This window comes from Heterodontus francisci, chromosome 35 (assembly GCF_036365525.1).
Source record: "Heterodontus francisci isolate sHetFra1 chromosome 35, sHetFra1.hap1, whole genome shotgun sequence".
In the NCBI taxonomy this organism is placed as follows: Eukaryota; Metazoa; Chordata; class Chondrichthyes; order Heterodontiformes; family Heterodontidae; genus Heterodontus; species Heterodontus francisci.
The window spans coordinates 19703514-19720671 of NC_090405.1; positions in this window are offsets into that span (position 1 = coordinate 19703514).

Sequence of the window (17158 nt, forward strand, 5' to 3'; positions counted from 1 at the left end):
CAGTGCTTGGGGTTCAATTATTTACTATCTATATTAATGACATGGAGGAGGGGGCAGAGTGTAATATATCCAAATTTGCTGATGATACAAAAATAGGTAGGGCATGTTGTCATGAAGACATAAGGAATCTCCAAGGGGATATAGATAGGTTGAGTGAGTGGGCAAAAACTTGGCAGATGGAGTTTAATGCAAGAAAGTGTGAGGTCATACACTTTGGTAGGAAGAATCAAAATGCAGACTATTATATAAATAGACAGAGACTCCAAAAAAGAGGGATCTGGGTGTTCTTGTGATTGAAACACAAAAAGTTAGCATGCAGGTGCAGCAAGTAATTAAGAGGGCAAATGGAATTTTGGCCTTTTTTGCTAGGGGGCTGGAGTTTAAAAATAGGGAAGTCTTGTTAAAGCTGTACAGGGTGTTGGTGAGGCCACACCTGGAGTGCTGTGTACAGTTTTGGTCCCCGTATTTAAGAAAGGATATATTGGCATTGGATACAGTCAAAAGAGATTCACTCGGCTGATTCCTGGGAGAAAGGGGTTGACTTATCAAGAATGGCTAACAAGTTAGGCCTTTATACATTAAAGTTTAGAAGAATAAGGGTGATCTTATTGAAATGTATAAGATTCTGAGGGGGCTTGACAGGGTAGATGTTTCCACCAGTGGGGGAATCTCAAACTAGGTGACATAGTTACAGAATAAGGGGACAGTCATTTAAAACTGAGATGCAAAGGAATTTCTTCTCTCAGAGGGTAGTGAATGTCTGGAATTCTCTACCCAGAGAGTTGTGGAGGCTAAATCACTGAAAGCATTTAAAGAGGAGGTAGATAGATTTTTGAAATATTGGGGAGTTGAGGGCTATGAGGAGCTGGCACGAAAGAGGAGTTGAGGTCTGGGGCAAATCATCCCTGATCTTATTAAATGGTGGGGCAGGCTTTGGGGACTGAATGGCCTACTCCTACTCCTATTTCTTATGTTCTTATAAGGGGGCTACAAAGAGATGTAGATCGGTTAAGTGAGTGGGCAACAACCTGGCAAATGGAGTAAAATGTGGGAAAGTGTGAAATTGTCCACTTTGGCGGGAAGAATAAAAAAGAAGCATATTAACTAAATGGTGGGAGATTGCAGAGCCCTGAGATGCAGAGGGATCTGGGTGTCCTCGTGTATGAATCGCACAAGGTTAGTATGCAGGTACAGCACGTAATTAGGAAAGCTAATAGAATGCTCGTGTTTATCGCGAGGGGAATTGAATACAAAAGTAGGGAGGTTATGCTTCAGCTATACAGGGCATTGGTAAGACCACATCTGGAGTACTGTCTACAGAACTAGTCTCCTTATTTAAGGAAGGATGTGAATGCATTGGAGGCAGTTCAGAGAAGGTTTACTGGACAAATACCTGGAATGGTGGGCTGTCTTACAAGGAAAAATTGGACAGGCTTGGCTTGTATCCACCAGATTTTAGAAGAGTAAGAGGCAACTTGATTGAAACACATAAGATCCTGAGGGTCTTGACAGGGTGGATGTACAAAGGATGTTTCCTCTTGTGGGAGAATCTAAAATTAGGGGTCACTGTTTAAAAATATGGGGTCGCCCATTTCAGACAGAGATGAGGAGAATTTTTTTCTCTTAGAGGGTTGTGAGTCTTTGCAGTTCTCTTCCTCAAAACACAGTGGAAGCAGAGTCTTTGAATATTTTTAAGGCAGATGTAGATAGATTCTTGATAAGCAAGGGGGTGGTCAGGGGTAGCTGGAAATGTGGGTCATCAGTTCAGCTATGAAATTATTGAATGGCAGAGCAGGCTGGAAGGGCCGAGTGGCCTACTCCTGCTCCTAATTCATATGTTCGTATGCTTGTATGTTTGTATAAAGCCCAAGATGCCATATATTTTACTACTACTCTCTCAATATGCCCTGCTACCTGCAAAGATCGATGCACATGCATCCCCAGGTCCCTCTGTCCCTGAACACTCTTTAGAACTGTGCCATTAAGGATACATTGCCTCTCCCTATTCCTTCTGTCAAAATGCATCACCTCACACTTAACAGTATTAAATTCCATCCGTCACCTCTCTGCTCATTCTGCTAGCCTATCTATGTCCTATTGCAGGCGGTTCATATCATCCTCACTGTTTGCCTCACCTCCAAGTTTGGTATTGTCAGCAAATTTTGAGATTCTGTTCCGTATTCCAAGATCCACATATTTTATACATAGCAAGAAAAGCAGTGATCCCAGCACTGACCCTCGGGGAACACCACTGTCGACCATCCCCTAGTCTGAAAAGAAACCATTTACTACAACTTGCTTGTTTCTGCCCTTAATCCAATTTTTTAACCAATTGGACACTGACCCTCCTATTCCATGAGCCTCAATTTTGTTAACCAGCCTTTTATGTGATACCTTATCAAATGCTTTCGTAAAATCCATAGAAACAACATCCACTGCATTTCCTTCATCAAACTTCTCTGCTCCTTCATCAAAAAATTCAATTAGATTAGTGAAGCATGATCTGCCTTTTACAAATCCATGCTGGATATCCTTAACTAACTCAAACCTCTCTAAATGTCCATTGATATTTTCCCTGATTATCATTTCTGAAACCTTACCCAGCATTGTTGTTAAATTAACTGGCATGGAGTTGCTTTGACTGTCCTGACACCCTTTCTTGAATAAGGGTGTCATTTGCCACTCTCCAATCCCCTTATCCAGGGAAGATTGGAAGATTATGGCAAGCCCTTCCTGGAGGAGTTTAGACATGCAAGGACTCAACTACCAGCAAGCGTAGAAAGCAAGACCCAGGCTCAGGGCCTTCAGTTTCCCCTGGAGGGGAGTCGGAGAGGCAGCGGATCCTGTGAGGAACCACAGTTCAGGAAAGATGAGAAGGTCATTGTGAGGGGACAGAGGAGATTAAGTTCAAGGTTTCCCAGCTTATAAGCAAGTGCAGAGACAAGGAACGGTGCTGGGGCAAATAATAGGAAGCTGTGATCGGTTGGAAGGCAGGAGTGATTAAATGACAGAAGAGATGATGGTGCAAGGCAAAAGTCAGGGAAACAACAAGTAACATTTGGCCGGCACAGATACCAGGAGTGGGGTTTGAACACACACAGACATATATTCATTGGATTTTAAGTCCAACACCTTAACCACTCAGCCCTCCTGGTTCATTAACCCGTTGCTGAAAATGAAATTTAATGTGATCCGGGTGACATCTGGCCTTTTACAATATACATTTATGACTCCTCTCCCATGCTAAATTGGACCCTTCATTACTTAAGAACCTCAATTGGATCACCCCTCAGTCTAGGTTTCTCTAAGGTGTAGGGTCCCAACTCTTTTAGTCTAACTTGATAACGAAGATGTCTTACACTGGGAATTAGTTTAATGTCTCTCCTCTGTACCCTGTCAAAAGCGTCAATAGCACCCATCATGTGAGGAGACCAAGACTGGATACAATATTCCAAGTGAGGCCTGACCAAGGTTTCATAAAAGGACAAATTCGGGACATCTCAGATACTGAAGGAGTCCGTGTCCAGAAGCAGCAAGACCTGGACAACATTCAGGCTTGGCCTGCTAAGTGGCAAGTAACATTCACACCACATAAGTACCAGGCAATGACCATCTCCAACAAGAGAGAATGTAACCATCTCCCTTTGACGTTCAACAGCATTACCATCGCTGAATCCCCCCCACCATCAACGTCCTGGGGGTAACCATAGACACAAGCTTAACTGGACCATTCATATAAATACTGTGGCACCAAAGGTAAAACAGACAGTGAGAATTCTGCAATGAATAATTCAGCTCTCGGCACGAGGTGAAATGCTCATTAGGAGAGCTGGAAAAATGGACTGGTCAGGTGTGCAGAAAAGTGGCAAATGGAATTCAACTTGGAGAAGTGTGAGGTGATGCCTTTGGTGAGGTCAAACACGGCAAAGGAATACACAATTAATGGGTGAATACTGAGAGGTGTAGAGGAAGTGAGGGACCTTGAAGTGAATGTCCACAGATCCCTGAAAGTAGCAGGACAGGTTGATAAGTTGGTTCAGAAGGCTTATGGAATCCTTTCCTTTATTAGCCGAGGTATAGAATATCAGAGCAGGGAGGTTATGCTGGAACTGTATCAATCATTAGTTAGGCCACAACTTGAGTTCTGTGTGCAGTTCTGGTCACCTCATTACAGAAAGGATGTAATTGCACTCGAGAGGTTACAGAGGAGATTTACGAGGATGTTGCCAGCTCTGGAAAAATGCAACGATGAGGAAAGATTGGATCGGCTGGGGTTGAATAGAGGAGGCTGAGGGGAGATTTGATTGAAATGTATAAAATTGTGAGGGGTCTGGATAGAGTGGATGGGAAGGGTCTATTTATCTTAGCAGGGAGGTCAATGACTAAGGGGCATAGATTTAAAGTGATTCGTTGAACGATTAGAGGGGAGATGTGGAACCGTTTTTTCACCCAGAGGGTGCGAGGGGTCTGAAACTCACTGCCTATAAGGGTAGTTGAGGCAGAAACCCTCAACTCATTTAAGAGGAGTCTGGATGTGCACCTCAAGTACCTGAACCTGCAGGGCTACGGTCCAAATGCTGGACAATGGGATTCTGCTGGGTTGCCCGATTTTTGGCCTGCCTGTGCTGTAAACTTTCTATGTTCAATGATTCTATGCAGACACAATGGGCCGAATAGCCTCCTTCTGCACTGTAATAATTTTGTGATTTTTGACTCTCCAAAACTTGTCCACCATCTACAAGGCACAAGCCAGGATGAGTGCAGCTCCAACAATACTCTAGAAACTCGACACTGTTCAGGACAAAGCAGCTGCCTTGATTGTCACCCCATTCACCACCTTAAACATTCACTCCCTTCATCACTGATGCACAGTGGCAGTAGTGTGTACCATCTACCAGATGCACTGCTGCAACTCACCAAGGCTCCTTCAAAAACACCTTCCAAACCGAAGACCTCCACCACCTTGAAGGACAAGGGCTGCAGATGCATGGAAACACCACCATCTGCAAGTTCCCCTTCAAGTCACACACCATCTGATCTGCAACAATATCGCTGTTCATTCACTGATGTTGGGTCAAAATCCTGGATCTCCCTTCCTAACAGCACTGTGGGTGTACCTACACCACATGGAGTGCAGCAATTCAAGAAGGCAGCTCACCGCCATCTTGTCAAGGACAATTAGGGATGGGTAACAAATTCTGGCCTTGCCAGTGTCGCTCACATCCCATGAAAGAATATGCCCCATCTTATATGCAATTATCCTCTGAATGCAGCCCAACCCTCTATTTGCTCCAACTATCACTTCACAGCATTGCTGCTGTAACTTTAGAGATCTGTGCACTAGAACATCCAGATCTCTGCTCAAAATTATTTTCTTTCTCCACCTGCTTTAATGTTTTTCCCTGAAGGGTGTATGAATGTTGAGCATTCGCCCTGTCCACATGAATAACACTGCACTTACCCAAATTAAACATCATTTACCAGTCATGAACCCAATCTCCCAACACATTAAGATCAGCCTGAAACAGTCGAGCATCGTCTACAGTCTGAACACTCGCACAGATCTTCAAATCATCTGTCAATTTACAGATGGTGCCCCCTACACCTACATCCAGATCATTAATAAAAATAATAAAGAGCAACAGACCCAACACCGATCCCTGTGGGACACCACTGGTAACTGGTCTCCAAACAGATCCAGATCCATCTGTAACTACTTTCTGCCTACGTCATGCCAGTCAGTTCCCAATCCAGATCAATATATTACCACTGATACCAGGGACTTTAATCTTATAGAGAAGCCTCTTGTGTGGAACCTTATCAAAATCTTTTGGCTGCGATCCGCTAATTGAGCACAGGCCGGGGATAAGGCCTAAGCCTGTCCTGCTCTGTGTGTGGGTCTCAGGAAGGCACAAGGTGAGATCAGCTCACTGAGCACAGGCCCTTCCTGCTCTATATAGTGCTCAGTACCTCACCAAATGAGAATAACTAACACACCACAGGCCAGGGAGCCTCGGCCCATCCTCCCCTGATTGTGGTTCAGTGCCAACCAGGTCAGATCAGCTAATTCAGCACAGGCTGGAGGTGGAAGCTGGATCTTTCCTGCTCTGGGGGCTCCGTACCATACCAGGTGTGATGAAGTAAAATACCACAGGCCGGGGATGGAGCCTGGGATTTTCCTGTTCTGTGTGGGGCTCTGTACAACACCGTGTGAGATGAACTATCATCCCTCAGGCTGAGGAAGGAGCCTGGGCCCATTCTGTTCTGTGTGGCTCCTACAACATTGGGTGGGTTCAGTTAACTCAACACAGGCCATGAATACAACCAGGCCCTTTCCTGCTCCATGTGGCTCAGTATCACACCAGGTGACGTCAGCTAACACAGCCCAGGTGGGGCTGGGGCTGGAGCCTGGGCCTGTCCTGCTCTGTGGGCTCAGAAACACAGCCCGTAAGATGAACTTTTTTCAAAAGACTTCAGTGTATTTAACTCTGTGTCCAACACTTTGAGGCAGCTTTCTGTGTTTATAAAGAGTGTAATTTATTGACTGGTCTCTTGGATCTTGGAGCAAACAGGGTGACAGACAGAGGTCTGTGTGCAGAGGGTTTGGGGGTGAGCTCTGATTCCTAACCCTTTCTGGATTGTGAGGAATAAAGAATGAATGAGAGAGAGAGAATGTGGGAGAAGGGATGATGGAAGAATTTGTCCGTGAACCTGATTAAAAGTGGCTCAAACGCATAATAATATGAAGATATCAAGAGCAGAACATTAACATAATCTGAGTTCCGCGATCTGGTCGGGTCCCATTCCCCTGAAGTGAGGAATGAACGGGTGGGGAAATTCCGCCTGGAGTTATATTTGTCTCCAATGAAGATGAGTTCACAGTGAGGATGGAATAGCTCAGTTGGGAGAACACTAGATTGAAGAACCAGGATACAATCCCTGGTTTCATCAGTTTTAATTTGGTGTCTCCTTCATTTTAAGTAGAGAGAATCAGAGGGGAGATTTTCCACTCTTGACCCCATGGGCTGAATTTTAAACTAACGGTGCGGCTCTCGGCAGAGACACCGGAAGCGGGTGTCGTCACCACACGAGTGAAATGTGGCCGACCGACTCCGATCACGGAGCAGCCGACAAATTAATGAAGGGGAGGCGTGGGGCCCATGCAAACAAGGACCAGAGGCAGGGAACGAGGTGCCGATGGCACCGACATCTGACACAACGGCAGGTGCTGGCACCATATTTAAAGGGCTGCCAGCCCTGCATTCACTGCTGCATGGTTTAAAGGAGTGTCTTCCTGAGAGCCCTCTGCTGTCCCAGGACCAGTTCTGCTGCCTCTGATGTCCCAGGACCAGTTCTGCTGCCTCTGATGCCCCAGGACCCGTTCCGCTGCCTCTGTTGCCTGATGGGTAAGGAGCTGAATGCGAGCCTGCAGTGACCATGGTGCCACGGTTTAGCGATGCCTCCCTGCAGGTTCTCCTCCAGGTGACAAGAGAAAGGTGCAAGATCCTCTTCCCCAGGGATGGGAGGTGGAGACCTGTCCACCTGACCAAGCAAAGCTGGCTGGAGATAGTAGGTGAGGTCAGCAGCCATGGGTTCACCCCCAGGACATGGATCCAGTGCAGGAAGTGGGTCAATGACCTGATCCAGGTTGCTCAGGCGACAACTCAAAACACTTTGGACCCTTTGGACATTGCATGTGGCAGAGTGAGAGGGAATGTTTAGTGGAAAGGGAGTGACCACCCAGTCACGTGTATTGGGGAAGGGCAGCAGGAGAGGCACACGTCAGTCATTATATAACCTCACACAGTCCCTCGAGAGGGGCCGCATGCAGGAGGCATATGTGTGTCCACATCATGGACTGCTGGACTATCACCATCAGAGATGTTGGGCTTGTCCCCGCTGGGAGACTAACTTTGTTCATCATTGTGTCTGCAGGAAAAGACATCCCACAATTGGAAAGAGCGTGTCAAGACTGGCGGTGGAGTGCCTTATCTCCGTGTCCTCATCCCGATGGAGGAGGAGGCCATGGAACAGGCAGGGCAGCAAAGCAGCTGCTCCATAGCTGATGGAGAGACAGGGGCATCTACGCAAGAGAGTGAGTGAACATCTCCTGGGGCACAAGGGAGCATCCGCTGCAAAGGAGCCACACTGCTCATCTGTTCACCACTGCATCAATGGTGCTGCACAGTAGAGGTGGTTGGAATGTCACGATGGGCAGACCGTAACCCTTCAATGTCCCTGTTTTCTCATGAAGGCCCGGATGAACGACAAAAGCAAAGAGCTGGAGAGACTGGGAGACAGCCGGACACATCTGAGGAGGAGGAGGGAGCCTCAGATGGTGCACCATCACCTCATTCCCCTGCACCCTCCACCAGAACAGAAACGCTCACGCAAACTGATGAGCACATCACAGACAGGCCCGGGCAGCTGACGGAGGCTGTGACAGCCGAGGCCACTGACAGTTGGTGGTCTGTGGGAGGCCAGGCCCACACTGAGCCTCAGGCTGATGACATGCCTCGGGTGTCACCAGCAACACGGGAAATACCGCAGCTGCAGCGAGAGGTCAGGTAACATCTGGCAGAGTTGCCGGAGGCTATGTGTACCCAAACAAGGATGGTGGAGGAGTCCATCCAGGCCTTGGGTGCTGCACTGTCTCTGATGGGGGTGTGTCTGGCTTCCTCCATTGAGAGATTGGTGACTCTCATGGAGAGCCAGATCCAGCCGATTAATCAGTGGCTGCCGGAGATGTTCGCAGACCTGCACAGTGGCGCAGTGGTTAGCACCGCAGCCTCACAGTTCTAGGGACCCGGGTTCGATTCCAGGGACTGCCTGTGTGGAGTTTGCAAGTTCTCCCTGTGTCTGCGTGGGTTTTCTCCGGGTGCTCCGGTTTCCTCTCACAAGCCAAAAGACTTGCAGGTTGATAGGTAAATTGGCCATTATAAATTGTCACTCGTATAGGTAGGTGGTAGGGAATGTAAGGACAGGTGGGGATGTTTGGTAGGAATATGGGATTAGTGTAGGATTAGTATAAATGGGTGGTTGATGTTCGGCACAGACTCGGTGGGCCGAAGGGCCTGTTTCAGTGCTGTATCTCTAATCTAATCACTTTGTCCATGAGCTCCATCCAGCGGTGACAAGGTGAGAAGGGGGACGAGGCACCTGAATTCTCCACCAGGTCCACGTCCCTCTCAGGTCAGCAGGGAGGTCCAAGTGTGTCTTATAAGGGGGAGGAGCAGCTGGCTGCTACATCTGGGGTCTCCTCTCAGGGTGCTCCTGGTGTGGACAGTAGCTCGAAAGTCCCTCTGTCAGTGACACCAGTGATGCCAGTGCCTCCATCATCCTCGATGACAGAGGGGGGTCCCTGTACCTGTGCAGGAGGCCCTTAGTGTGCCGGGGGCCTCCAGGCCTCAGGCAGCCAGAGGACGGCCACCAATGTCATCCCAAGCCATGGGGCAGCAAGGTCAGCAGCCTGTCTCCACCTCAGCTGCCAGAGCAGGGGGAGCACCGCGTAGGAGCACCCGGAAAAGATTTAAGAAGAGCACCTAGATTCACTGAGGGGTTCACAGGTGAATGTACATTCCAGATGGATAGGGTTGTGTTTGGTGTCACACAGAATAAAGAAATGATGTTCTCTCACTATTTCTCCTTCTAATTGTTGATGCCCTTTGGGACTTCATTTAAACCCTTCCTCCCAAGGGGCTGGAAGTGAGGGACCAAGCCCTGAGTTCACAAAGCTTCGGCCTTGCCACTGTGCGATGTGTACCTGGGCGCTGTAGTGCAGAAGGAAGGAGGTGACAACAGGGCTGATTAAAGCTAAGACTTTATTGACTTGGTTCCAGAAGGTGGTAAGGCTCAAAGGAAACGTGAATATATAAGGGTGTCTCGTGTCTCCCTTGTGTGTATCTCATGGTGGCTTTCCTGCTGTGCCTGAGGTCCTTCATCTGGCACTGCTTGGGCAGCGTCCTCCTCCACATCCTCATCATCAGAGGAGACATCACACTCCATGATCTCCTCACGAGTCAACACCTCACCCCTCTGTCATGCCAGATTATGCAGTTCACAGCAAACCACCACGATATACGAGACCCTCGCCGGGACATACTGAAGGACTCCACTGGAACAATCCAGGCGCTTCAATCTCATCTTCAGGAGACCAATGGCCTCCTTGATGGTCACTCGGGTTGACCCGCAGCAGGTGTTGTACCTCTCCTTTGCATCCTTCTGTGGATTCCTCACAGGCGTCAGTACTCATGTCCTCACTGGGTTGCCCTTGTCTCCAAGGATCCATCTCAGAAAGCGCATGGGGCCACGGAAAAGTTCTGGCACCTGCGACTGCCTTGGTATGCAGGCGTTGTGGCTGCTTCCCGGGATTTGTGCACACACCTGTAGGATCCATTTGTGATGGTCACAGACCAGTTACACACTGAGCAAATGGAAGCCCTTCCTCTTGAAGGCTGCTGGCTGGTCTGCAGGAGCCTTGATGGTCACATGGGTGCAGTCAATGACACCGTACACCTGGGGAAATCCAGCGATGGCCCTGAATCCTATAGCCCTCTCAGCTTGACTGTTTGGATCGATGTGCACATAGTCACCGGCCCTCCTGAAGAGGACATTGGTGACCTCCTTGATGCACTGATTCACCACAGACTGTGAGATTCCACACATATCTCCAGTGGATTCCCGCAATGATCTGGTCATCCAGAAGTTCAGTGGCACAGTGACCTTCAGTGACACCGGCATCAGGTGCCCACCAAGTCCCATGGGGCACAGCTGCATCATGACAGAGAGATCATTGACAACCTCCGTGGAGAGGTGCAGTCTGTGGAGACACTATCACTCGGACATCTGCAGGTAGTTGAACCTTGGCTGACGTGTTCCTCTGCCTCCTTCTCCAGCCTCCTGTTCGAGGTTGGCCTTCCTGTGGGCACCCAAGCTGCTGTGGTGTCCCTGCTGGTGCCTGCCCTTCCCTCCCTCCCTCTCTACTCCTCCTCAACGGGAGCCTCGAATCCAGGGTGAATGAGGCCCATGACAGGTTGCCCCTCCCTGAGTGCAAGGCCTTCACAGTAAACAACACCCAGCCACATTTACTTCACTCTTTACCCACTCACATTTACCCTCATTGAGGTGGCACTGCCTCAATGCCACCCTGGTGTAGCTCCCCCTGCAGAGCTGGCACATTGGCCCCCACTCCTGACAGTGATTCCGGATGCCCTTTCCCCCTCCACCCTTGCTGCCAAGTTAAACTACCTCACCCAGTGAAGCCAACACTCTGCTCCCACCTCCCAGTCACCTCCTTTAACCAGGCGAGGCTCTGAAGCCCCGTGGTTCCCGTGTGCTATTAGTTCAATTGGATCCAGTGAATAAAATTGCTGACAATTGGACTCATAAATACTTGAAATGCCTTCTTGCCGTGTGGATGTGCGAAGTCTGCCCTCCATGTCAGCCGCCAACAGAAAAATCCATTCCAATGTATTCTATTCCAATTGGCCATTCTCAATAAAGTGTCAGGAATGAAGGTCAGAGGAACAGACCAGGCTGGAAACACAGAAAGAGCGAGGAGAAGCTGGTGTGAAAAACAGAGATTAAACAACAGGCTTGTTCAGTTGGTTTGGGTCTGGTGTTTAGAATACCCGGAATCTGGGTTCACTTCCCTTCCAACTCAGCGAATTATATCAACATTATGTTCATAAAACCACAGACTGATACCCAAAGAAGGAGACCATTTAGTCCATTGTGTCTGTGCTGTCTCTTTGGTTGTGCTATCCAATTAGTCCTGCTGCTCAGCTTTTTCCTGTAATCCGTACATTTTTCCTTCCAGTATTTATCCCTATTGCTTTTCAAAGTTACTACTGAATCTGCTTTCAAGTCCTGATCAGACAGTGCATTTCAGATCACAACACATCACTGTATAAAAAATCATTCCTCATTTCGCCTCTGGTTCTTTTCTCAATCACCTGATAAATACATCCTCTGGTTACTGACCCTTTTGCCACTGGAAACAATTTCTCCTTATTTAACTTATTGAAAATCTTCTTGATGATGTCACATACTAGACTGCCAGTAAAACTGAAGCCCATGTAATAAAAGGGACAATGACAGCATGCATATGAAGTTAGCAGACTGATAGGAACATAGAAGCAGGAGTAGGCCATTCAGCCCATCGGGACCACCCCACCATTCAATATGATCATGGCTGATCATCCACTTCAATGCCTTTTTCCCACACTATCTCCATATCCCCTATGTCATTTGTATTTAGAAATCTGTCAATCTCTGCTTTAAACATACTCAATGACTGAGCTTCCACAGCCCTCTGGGGTAGAGAATTCCAAAGATTCACAACCCTCTGAGTAAAGAAATTTCTCCTCATCGCTGTCCTAAGTGACTTTCCCCTTCTGTTGAAATTGTGTCCCCTGGTTCGATATTCCTCAACCGGAGGAAATAGCTTCTTCTACCCTGTCTATCCCTTTAAATATTTTGTAAGTTTCAATGAGATCACCTCTCATTCTTTGAAACTCTAGAGAATACAGGCTCAGTTTCCCCAAAATCTCTTCATTTGACAGTCCTGCCATCCCGGGAACAAGTCTGGTGAACCTTCATTGCACTCCCTCTATGGCAATGATATCCTTCCTCAGGTAAGGGGACCAAAACTGCACACAGTATTCCAAACTGCAGACCAACTAAGGTTATATACAACTGAAGCAAGATTTCACTACTCCTGTACTCAAATCCTCTTGTGATAGAGGCTAACATATCATTAGCCTTCCTAATTGCTTGCTGGACCTGCATGTTAGCTTTCAGTCACTTATTGACAAGGACACCCAGGCCCCTTTGTACATCTACACTTTCTAATCTCTTACCATTTAAGAAGTAATCTGCACATCTGTTCCTCCTACCAAAGTGGATAACCTCACATTTTTACACATTATATTCCATGTGCCACTTTCTTGTCCACTCACTAAGTCTGTCCAAATCCCCTTGAAGCCGCTTTGCATCTTCCTCACAACACACATTCCCACCTAGTTTTGTGTCATCTGCGAACTTGGAAATACTACATTTGGTCCCCACATCTGAATCATTGATGTATTTTGTGAACAGCTGGGTCACAGTGTAGTGGTGAACAGTTGTATTTCTGTCTGGAGGAAGGTTTACAGTGGGTTCCCCATGGTTCCTCATAACTTCAGACTGGAAAAGCTGGGGTTGTTCTCCTTGGAGCAGAGCAAGTTCAGAACAACTTTGACAGAGTTAGAATCAAGGAATCAAATGGTTACAGTACAGAAGGAGACCATTCAGTCCATCATGTCCATGACAGCTCTTTGCAAGAGCAAATCAGCTAATTCCACTCCTCTGCCCTTTCATTGTAACCCTGCAAATTTTCTCTATTCAGGTGTTTATCCAATTCCCTTTTGAAAACCACGATTGAATCTGCCTCCAGCACTCTCAGGCAGTGTAATCCAGATCCGAACCACTCACTCTGTCCCACACCCCTGGTACCATTGCAGAAAATCTCTTCTGTTCATTTCATCCCTCATAAATAATTGAAATGAAATGTTTATTAGGAAATGCACAATATAAAAAAGAGAGAGAAATAAATGCTGAGAAAAATAGAAGTCAATGTTTGGAAGGTAAAAAGAGCAAAAGATGCAACTTTTATTCTGGTTGAGTGAGAGGAATATATCACACTTTGGGGCTTTTTAAGAGGATTTACTGATAAACCTGGGATTTGAGAGGAAGCTGGTTCATGGTTTACAGAACAAATTCAGTCCCTGGGGTGGAGGCAACAGCTGCACCGTCCAATAACAGACAGGACGGGGACACTGTCTCAGGCCTGGTGAGCTCAGTCGATGAAAGCATGAAACTCTGCATCTCAAGTTTTTGAGTTTGAGCCCCACGATGGGTGTTTTTTATTTCCTTTTTAGGCTGATTTTACAGGCATTCTCCAGCTCTGAATTCCTCGGCAGAGAGTTCAAGGAGTGTTTGAAATGAGATTCAACAGCAGTATGAGAAAGTCTCTCCTTGATTCAGGACACTTACCTCTCTGCAGCAACTCGCTGCTGAAGATTGAACTTTTTCTCATTTCATTCTCAGCTCAGGGTCAGTGTGGATCACTGGGACTTCTGGCTGTCTCCCACTTCACAATTCATCAGTGCTGAGAAATCAATGGGGAATATTACTCACATGTTACAATGTTTTATAAATACTTGAATGCATTTCACACTGTGTCTAACAGTGTGAATCTCCCCTGGTATATCAGCTCACCAACACTTCAACAGAACATTCACATAATGTGAGCTCTGAGATCTGTTCAGATCCCATTCCCAAGACCTGGAAAGTGGGATTGGGCTGGATCGCTCTTTTTCAGCTGGCACAGACACGATTGCGAAATGGTCTCATTCTGTGCCATAAATTTTCTCCATTTTCTATGTTCTATGAAGTGAGGTGTGATTGGGAGGGACAATTCCACCAGGGTTATATTTTCTACCAAAACAATGACACAAGGGATACTTCACGTTTTTATTCATTCATTCATGCGATGTGGGCATCGCTGGCTAGGCCAGCATTTATTGCCCATGAGAAGGTGGTGGTGAGCTGCCTTCTTGAACCATTACAGTCCATGTGGGGTAGGTACACCCACAGTACTGTGAGAAAGGGAGTTCCAGGATTTTGACCCAGCGACAGTGAAGGAACGGCGATATAGTTCCAAGTCAGGATGGTGTGTGGCTTGGAGGGGAACTTGCATGTGGTGGTATCCCCTGCATTTGCTGCCCTTGCCCTTCTCGGTGGTAAAGGTCACTGATTTGGAAGGTGCTGTCTAAGGAGTCGTGGTGCATTGCTGCAGTGCATCTTGTAGACGGTCCACACTCTGCAACTGTGCGTCGATGGTGGAGGGAGTGAATGTTTGCAGATGGGGTGCCAATCATGCGGGCTGCTTTGGCCTGGCGGTGTTGAGATTCTTGAGTTGGAATTGCACCCATCCAGGCAAGTGGAGAGTATTCCATCACACTCTTGACTTGTGCCTTGTGGATGGTGGACAGGCTTTGGGGAGTCAGGAGTCATGGATGAGTGAGAGGAATATATCACACTTTGGGGCTTTTGTAAGAGGATTTATTGATAAATCTGGGATTTGAGAGGAAGCTGCTTCATGGTTTACAGAACAAATTCAGCCCCTGGGGTGGAGCCAACAGCTGCACTGTAATTACTCGCCTCAGGGTTCCAAGCCTCTGACCTGCTCTTCTTGTCACGTTATTTGTATGGCTACACATGGTAACCTCCATGATGTTGATGGTGGGGGATTCAGTGATTGTAATGCTATTGAATGTCAAGGGGAGATAGTTAGATTCTCTCTTGTTGGAGATATTCATTGCCTGGCACTTGTGTGGTGCGAATGTTACTTGCCACTTATCATCCCAAGCCTGTGAGACTGAAATAGCTCAGTTGGGAGAGTGTTAGACTGAAGATCCCTGGTTCAATCTGGGGTTTTGGCAGTTCTCCTTTATTCTGCATCACCATTTGGTTTTGACTCTTGAGCTGCACAATTTACACTGAAATTATTTCCCCAACTCTGAAGGTTGGATTGGAATAGAGAGATATCAAGGATGGGAAATATTTACATTGTCTGCTGTAGCTTATTCTCTATCTCCTTGTGTCCTTTTCCTCAGTTTTTGACTCTCTCGGGGCAGGGTGAACATTTGATTTGCTGCATTTGTCCCAAACTGAAGCCTTTTCCACATCTCTGGGTGGTCAGACTCACTCTGTCTGTTTTTGTTGCTCGTGACCATTAACGAGAACAGGCCACGAGTTCAACGTTTATCAGCAAACGGAAGATAACTGGAAAGAATTCTGTGTTACTCCAGACCAGTGACAAAGATACAATGGATGTTATTCAAAATAAGTTTCCTCTGACATTTGATGTAAACTTGTTTGTATCTAAAAGTTGGATTTTAAGTGTAACAAAAATGTGTCAAATTATTAACTGACCATGTGACAGCGCACATGGGGATCAAATCCACAGCCTTGTTGTTATCAACACTGCGTCCTAACCAACTGAACTAAGTGGCCTATAGACAGGGCCAGGTATGGGTTTGAGCCGCACGCTGGGCGGTTTGTGTTTTATTTCTCACACTGGGTGACAGAGCAATTGTACAAACAATGGACACATCACATCCCTGAAACATTGTTCTGATATAAAACAGTGTGAAATAAGAACTGAGCATGGAAATGGAACGGAACCAGAAATCAGGACTTTAATCTATTAAAGTTGATCTTGAAATTCAACCATTCACTGAACATTCCAAAAGATTGAATTCTCTCCTGATATAAAATCCAGGAACTTGAGCTGCTGTGAAACATAACTGAGCCTGATGTGATTTGAACACACAACCTTTTGATCTGGAGTCAGACACGCTACCGTTGTGCCACAAGCTCACAGATAAAGCAAAGTCTTCCATTCCTGGCAGATTTAGTTCTTGTTTAGATTCAGTGATTGAAATGAATTCAATCCTCATCTGACCTCCACTCTGTAAAGGCCTGCTACCCGACCTGAATCCGACGGGACCCGACGACCTGTGTCGGGTTCGGGTCATGTCGGGTCGCTCTTCCGGGTCTGGCTTTTGGACTCGGGTAGGGTCAGGCCAGGTTCAGGTCAGGCTGGGTCCGTGTCGGACACACACAGTACGTATTACATTTAACTCTGCTGGGAAGTTGAGTTTAATCAGTGTCAAAAGTTGAAAAGCCAACCAAAGCTGGGATTCCGGGTCATTAAGGAGGGAAACTCTGAGTCTGCTCAGTGAGCAAGTGAGCATCTCTATGACGTCATTGCGCTCATGCTGCAGCTTCCTGTAGATTCGAAATCGGGAGGTAGGTAAAGTGAACATTCCGGTGGTCGGGTAAGGCTCGGGTCGGTTTGGGCGTGGGAATAAATGGAGATACTCGGGCCGGGTCGGGCTTGGGTCCAATGTGGTTCTGTCGGGTTCGGGTCGGGTATTTTTTCCTGACCTGAGCAGGGCTTTACCGCTCTGTCAGTTCAGTGCCTTATTTAAACTATTACTTGGAGTTCTGTTTTACAGGGTCTCGGCTGTTTAAGTGTTTCCCAGACCCACTACTCTGATTAATCAGACATTTTGCTGCTAACTGCTGCTGCTACAATTGAAATGTAAAA